The sequence below is a fragment of the Triticum dicoccoides genome, chromosome 5B, assembly GCF_002162155.2.
Source record: "Triticum dicoccoides isolate Atlit2015 ecotype Zavitan chromosome 5B, WEW_v2.0, whole genome shotgun sequence".
NCBI classification, from domain to species: domain Eukaryota; kingdom Viridiplantae; phylum Streptophyta; class Magnoliopsida; order Poales; family Poaceae; genus Triticum; species Triticum dicoccoides.
In genome coordinates this window covers 452716536-452721962 of record NC_041389.1, presented here as the reverse complement: position 1 = coordinate 452721962, position 5427 = coordinate 452716536, and the positions used below count along the sequence as shown (strand labels likewise).

Here is a 5427-nt window from a genome sequence, read left to right as displayed (position 1 = left end):
AAATCCCCAAAAGAAAGGGTGAGGCGGCAAAGAAAACCCACGGTCGACATGGGTGGCCAAGAGAACGCACTCACCCTCCTGAGGCTGCGGCTCAGACTCCTTCCTCGGGAGCCGCGCCGATACATGGGGGATCAGTCCTCCATCGGCCAGGTCGTCAAGATCTGCTTGATGAATCGTCGAGCGGATCGAGTCGCCCTGGATCCATCCCTGCGGCAGGCCGGCCCTTGATGAAGATCCACCTCGACTGGTCGCCCTTCCCTTCGCCTTCGCCGTCGCTTTCTTCGCCTGCTCCAGGGGTGCTGTCTTCTCTTTCACCATCGTCGCCGACGAGATACGCACGGGACAGCTGCACTGAGACGGAAGTGGATGCAGCGGATAAGTCTGGAGAAGAGAGGAGGAAATGAGAACGCGCTGTTCAAAAAAACCCGTCCGGCGCCTTATATGAGGTTACTTCCGAGTGACTGACTTGTAGGCCCGGGCGATCATGTCAAATCCCGCAACAGTCGCGCACGCGATACGTGGCGAAAAAGGTGGCGTGAAGATTGAGGCGTCTCCGCCCTATCCCGTCCGATTACTGCAGCCTCCTCCGCCCCGCGCGCTTCCCAAAATTCGAATCCCACAAAATCCGCGAGCAACAGAACAACTTGTCAGACGGGGGATCTCCTCCACACCGTCACTCGGAACTTTTCAAGTAAAGAAATTCACTCGACTGAAACCAAGAATGGATCAAGGCGACCGAAAAAGAAGTTGGTGTCATTACCTAAGTTCTTGGATCCAGAGCCAGATGCACTCATAGCACGAAAAATGGGTCGGAAGAGTTCTCAACTCCTTCCCCACTCAAACCTCGATCCATTCGGGGGCTAATGATGGAGCTATGTACCTAGGGTAGGGTCAAGGACCTGTCCAAACTACCCTACCCAAGGATATCTCTAGAAGAAACCACCTGTCAATCGACTCAGAAGTGTTCCACTCGACAGACTCGAAACCACTCGACCATGAAGCCAACCACTCGACCATGAAGCCAACCACTCGACGGCCGGGAGATCTAAAGTCACTCTGCATGCAAACGGCCAGTCATTGAGTAGCTTTTATGGTCATCATAGCACTTTACTTGTGGCGTTACCAGTAACGCCAGATCTTAATGTACCTTAAACCCTACATAACTAAGAGCCGGAGGGGTCTAGCGAACTCTATATAAGCCACCCCCTCCTCAGTGTAAAGGGTTTGCACCCCTGTAACTCATATACATATAATCCAGTCGACCGCCTCCGGGCTCCGAGACGTAGGGCTGTTACTTCCTCCGAGAAGGGCCTGAACTCGTAATCCCTTGCGTATACAACTACTCCATAGCTAGGATCTTGCCTCTACATTCCTACCCCCTACACTACTCTCAGACTTAGAACCATGACATGCGGGGCACTCGATCCAACCGAATCGCGCGTCGGGCACATGCTGCCGAAGGTCATCCCACGGGTGCACGCATCCTGCCGTAGGCCATCCCATGGTCGCGGGTCGTCGCCGCCTTGCAGGTTCCACCACCCCCGCCCTTCGCCGACGGTGGCCACCCTCACAGCCGCGCGTCGTCCCCACCTCATGTGCTCCATCTCGCAGCCCCGCTTCCCCAGAGCGCCGTTTTTTTGCTGCAACCGGCCTTGGATTTTGCTGGCACCAGCTACGTGGCGAGTTACAACCACATCGGCGACCTCGGCATGGGTGACAACCTCCATCGGGGGGGGGGGGGGCAACAACGAAATGCTTCAAGAGGGACAAACCCCTGATGTTGCAACCGGTGTTCTGAGAAGCTACAACGATGCGGCAAGAAAGCTTTAAACAACGACAACAGATGCTGGAACCGGGCATTGCCACAATGAAAGCTTGAACCGGTGTCGCAAAATACTTCAACCGACATCACAAAAAGCTTCAACTGGCCACGAAAAAAGCTTCAATCGTTCAACCATAGTTGGATTTTGGTACTAACGGCGAAGTTTTTTTGCTACATCCATCAAGCGGAGTTGTGACCTCATGACGATGGCGACAATGATTTGCTGCATCCGCTGTCTTTTTTTGCTACAACCCGTGATGTTTTTTGCTACGACTGATGATGTTTTTTGCTACGTCCACCTCAGCGACGGTGACTGACTGGCTGGCTGTCGTCGACGCAATTCCATGCTAGGAGCATCAATGGCGAGGGGCGGCGGCAGAGCTATGACCGGAGCTACACCCATCGCTGCTGAGAGCTGCAACTGTTGATGCAGCTGTTGCACTGGTCGAGGTGGTGACGAGAACTGCCGGCAAGGGTGGGGACCGGCGACAAGGACCACCGGCGAGGGTGGACATCGGCGATGAGGACGGCCACCTGTGGGGACAGGCCGACGAGGGGTAGAGACCGACAACGAGGACGGCCACCGGAGGAGACAGGAGACGCGGCGCCGCGCACCCGAGCGGGGGGAAGAAGACGCTGGGGCGAGCACGTTATTTTTGACCGGATCTAACGGCTACGCAGCTCGCATCCAACGGCTGAGACGCGTATGGCCGAAATTTTTGGGCCTATCGGTGCCCAAACCGAAATCGGGCAAGTGACCCGTAGGCAGTTCCTTTTTTCCCTCCCGTTTCCACTTCCTCTCCGGCTAGGAATCCCAACGCGTACGTACAAGCTCCCGTCGCAGTCTGCCCAAGCCAGAGCCACGAGCAGCGCGTTGACCTCGTCCTCGAGTCCAGGGACCACTCGAGCTCGTCTCGCTGACAATGAGCATCCCAACTTCTATATATACGTGCGACCACCACAACCACAATGCGATCCTCTCCTGTTTCCCTTTCGACCTCCTCCTCCTTCCCCTCCGTTCCCCATGGCGATCAAGCGCGTCTTCCCCGGCGACCACCCCGACTTCAAGGTGGACACCAGCGGCGGCGCCCCGAGGTTCACCTTCTGCAACAGGGCGCGCTACTGGCGCTCCACCGACTACCAGGAGACGCGCGCGCTCGGCGTGGGCGCCTATGGCGGCGTCGTGGAGGCGCGCCACCTCACCAACGGCTGGACCGTCGCCGTCAAGAAGCCGCTCCCCTGCGCGCACGAGGGCGCCGGCATCGCGTGCGGCTGCGCCGACGCCCGTACGCTGCGCGAGGCCGCGTTCCTCGCGGCGTGCCACCGCCACCGCGCCATCGTCGAGCTCCGGGCGCTCTTGCTCGACCGCTGCGCCGGGAAGCTCTCCGTCGTCATGGAGTGCGTCGGGCCCAGCCTGCACGACGTCCTCCACGAGCACCGCCGCGGCCGGCCCTTCCCTGAGGCCGACGTGCGCTGCATCATGGAGCAGCTCCTCGGCGCCGCCAAGCACATACACGGGCTCCGCATCATCCACCGCGACATCAAGCTGGGGAACATCCTCGTCAGCGCAGACGGCATCAGCACCGTCAAGATCTGCGACCTAGGGCTCGCGGTGTCCATGTCAGAACCTGCGCCGTACGGCCAGCACGGCACACGCCGATACATGGCGCCGGAGATGCTCCTTGGCAAAACCGACTACAACGCCACGGTTGACATGTGGTCCCTCGGCTGCGTCATGGCCGAGCTCCTTTCCGGGAAGCCACTCTTCGACGGGGACGACGACGCCCAACAGCTCCTCGCCATCTTCCGTGTTCCCGGCGTGCCATTATTCACGACCTGGCCAGCCTACGAGTCATTGCCGCTCGCCGGGAAGCTGGTGACGCCGCCGCATGTCATTTCCCGCAACAAGCTCCGTCAGCATTTCCCAGAGGACCGCCTCTCCAAAGAAGGTTTCGAAGTCCTCAAGGGGCTCCTCTCGTGTAACATCGACAAGAGGTTGTCGGCCACCACCGCGCTTAGGCGACCGTGGTTCGCCAACGCCGTAGTCGATGCTTTAGCCTGATCTCTAACTGCTGCTACAAAGACTATTTTTGGGCTTCAATTAACGCAATTGTTTGTGGCAAAATTGAATATGTACCTTTGATTTCGTACCAAAGATTTGGATTACATTGAGATCACTAGTGTGCATGAGATTGTATGTTAATTGAATATATCTTTGACTGAAAACCGACGCATCCGCAGTTGACCACGAGCGAGAGAAGGCGCCTTGTTGGGGCGCTGCGTGTTGTGGAGGACCACATGCACGTGTTGCATGTCCAGACAAGCACGAGGAGGGCCGCACGGACAAAGTGCACGCGTTGGAAAGTTACCTTCGGAACACGTGCCCCTAGTGGTGGTGGTGGGGGGTGGGAGCAGGGGGAACCTTCCTCAGGGCCCGTGGCATTTGTTCATTTTCCTTTTTTGTGAAGTTCCTAGAAAAGGAACATCCAAAATTTGGGGGTTCAAATTTTTATAATTTATGAAAGTTCTTGAAAGTTGAGTATTCTAAAAGTTTGAATTTCTGAAAAAAATCAAAAAAATTGAAATTCCGTTTTTGTGGAAATTTTCAAAACTATAAAAGATCCTACAAGTTTGTACCGAAAAATTCTACAAGTTTAAAATTTTGAAAGTCGTTTTTAAAGTTATAGACACACATTTATGGAAGTTGCTAATAAGGAAATATGCCAAAGTGGCAAGGCATTGGACTTTCCTCGGTAAAAAGAACATGGTCTTAATCTTCCACTCCTTTGTTGTGCGCCTCCTATGCTTCTATGAAATAGGATCCCATTTTTTGACTTATTACGTGTTTTACAATTAGAGTTGAATGTTATAAGTGTAACACGTATAACCTTGACGTGGGGTTGTCATTCATATTCTGATTGTAGGGAGCCCTTACTTCACATTAGCAAGCAAACTTTGCGAACACGTGTTTTCTTAGAAAAAGGCTATCACCCGGCTTTAAATTAGTGAAGTACTTATTGTTGGGGAACGTAGTAATTTCAAAAAATTTCCTACGCACACGCAAGATCATGGTGATGGCATAGCAACAAGAGGGGAGAGTGTTGTCCACGTACCCTCGTAGACCGTAAGCGGAAGCGTTAGCACAACGCGGTTGATGTAGTCGTACGTCTTCACGATCCGACCGATCCAAGCACCGAACGTACGGCACCTCCGAGTTCAGCACACGTTCAGCTCGATGACGATCCCCGGGCTCCGATCCAGCAAAGCTTCGGGGATGAGTTCCGTCAGCACGACGGTGTGGTGACGATGATGATGTCCTATCGGCGCAGGGCTTCGCCTAAACTCCGCGACGATATGACCGAGGTGGAATATAGTGGAGGGGGGCACCGCACACAGCTAAGGAACGATCCGTAGATCAACTTGTGTGTCATGGGGTGCCCCCTGCCCCCATATATAAAGGAGCAAGGGGGGAGGAAGCCAGCCCTAGGAGGGGGCGCACCAAGTGTGGAGTCCTACTAGAACTCCCTAGTCCTAGTAGGATTCCACCTCCCTTGTTGGAGTAGGAGAAGGGGAAAGAGGGGGAGAGGAAGAAGGAAAGGGGGGCT

General features: G+C 55.0%; 1 pseudogene; it reads left to right on the top strand.

The window, feature by feature from the left end:
* Positions 1 to 2846: 2846 nt before the first annotated feature.
* LOC119305724 lies at positions 2847 to 3901 on the top strand (annotated as a pseudogene).
* The last annotated feature ends 1526 nt before the right edge of the window (positions 3902 to 5427 follow it).